The sequence below is a fragment of the Chrysochloris asiatica genome, unplaced genomic scaffold, assembly GCF_000296735.1.
Source record: "Chrysochloris asiatica unplaced genomic scaffold, ChrAsi1.0 scaffold00087, whole genome shotgun sequence".
NCBI lineage: Eukaryota > Metazoa > Chordata > Mammalia > Afrosoricida > Chrysochloridae > Chrysochloris > Chrysochloris asiatica.
Genome location: NW_006408605.1, coordinates 10,745,697 through 10,746,600, shown reverse-complemented (window position 1 = coordinate 10,746,600; position 904 = coordinate 10,745,697).

Sequence of the window (904 nt, the reverse complement as noted above, 5' to 3'; positions counted from 1 at the left end):
GTAACCGCTACGCTACCAGAGTTCCTTGAAGAAGTTAGCAGAATTCTTCAATTTCATCATCACTGGCTTTAGTGGTTGATGCATAAATTTGAATAATAGTGGTATTAACTGGACTTCCTTGTAGGCATATGGATACTATCCTATCATCGGCAGCATTGTACTTCAAGACAGATCTTGAAATGTTCTTTTTGACAATCAATGTGACACTATTCCTCTTCAATTTGTCGTTTTGGGCATAGTAAACTATATGATTGGCTGATTCTAAATGGCCAGTACCTGTCCATCTCAGCTCACTAATGCCTAGGATATCAATCTTTATGCATTCCATTTCATTTTTGACAAATTCCAATTTTCCTAGATTTAAACTTTGTACTTTCTATATTACTAGTTATTAATGTTCTTCTCATTTTGAGTTGTATCCTATCAGCAAATGCAGGTCCAATCATCCACATCATTAATGTCAACTCTACTTTGCGGAGGCAGTTCTTCCCCAGTTGTATTTTGAGTGCCTTGCAACCTGAGGGGCTTATCTTCTGCCACTATATCTGACGATGTTATGCTATTTGCAAGGTTTTCAATGGTTATACTTTTGGAAGTGGTCTGCCTTTCCTTCTTTCTAGACTGTCTTAGGCTGAAACCTCTTTTGAAGTTATTGGTGACCCTGCTGGTATTTAAAATACCAATGACATAGTTTCCAGCATCACAGTAACACATAAGCCATCACAGTAAAACAAACTGCCAGATAAGTGGTGGGCCTAATGAAATACATTGTTGATTTCCTGACTGCTTGAATTGATTGTGGAGTAAAGTAAAATAAATTCCTTGACAACTTCAATCTTTTCTCCATTTATCATGATGCTATTTATGGGTTCAGGTGTGAGGATTTTTTTTTTTTTCTTTACAT